Source organism: Mastomys coucha, unplaced genomic scaffold, assembly GCF_008632895.1.
Source record: "Mastomys coucha isolate ucsf_1 unplaced genomic scaffold, UCSF_Mcou_1 pScaffold20, whole genome shotgun sequence".
NCBI lineage: Eukaryota > Metazoa > Chordata > Mammalia > Rodentia > Muridae > Mastomys > Mastomys coucha.
This window is the reverse complement of record NW_022196903.1, coordinates 13,958,630-13,958,979: the sequence shown is the minus strand read 5'-3', so window position 1 is coordinate 13,958,979 and position 350 is coordinate 13,958,630. Positions and strand designations below refer to the sequence as shown.

The window sequence follows — 350 nt, the reverse complement described above, 5'->3', positions numbered from 1 at the left end:
AGAGAGGGAGAGAGGGAGAGAGGGAGAGAGGGAGAGAGGGAGAGAGATAATGACTCACACATTAAAATTTTTTGTATTCTGACTTGCCAAGTAGATTTTTTTTTAATCTTCTATTTTTCATGAGGGATGCCTTTTTAATACATCCTTTGTCTTTGGTATAAAAAAATGTCCTTTGAGCAGGACAGAGTCTGGAGTCATCTTCCCTAGAGGTTTGCAATGTTAAGGAAGTGGCTGTCTGCCCCTCTGTGGCTTCCTTGTGGTGGTGTTTGCCTGTGCTTTGGGTGTGTCACAGTGTAACAGTGGAGTGAAACTGGACTTGGTGGCTGTGTCACAGTGTAACAGTGGAGTGG

The 350-nt window shown here is 44.0% G+C and overlaps 1 protein-coding gene across 4 annotated transcripts in view; it reads left to right on the top strand.

Moving 5' to 3' along the window:
• Positions 1 to 350, top strand: part of Cttnbp2 (cortactin binding protein 2) — a 157,015-nt gene that overhangs the window by 148,520 nt on the left and 8,145 nt on the right. The gene's annotated exons all lie outside the window — the stretch shown is intronic.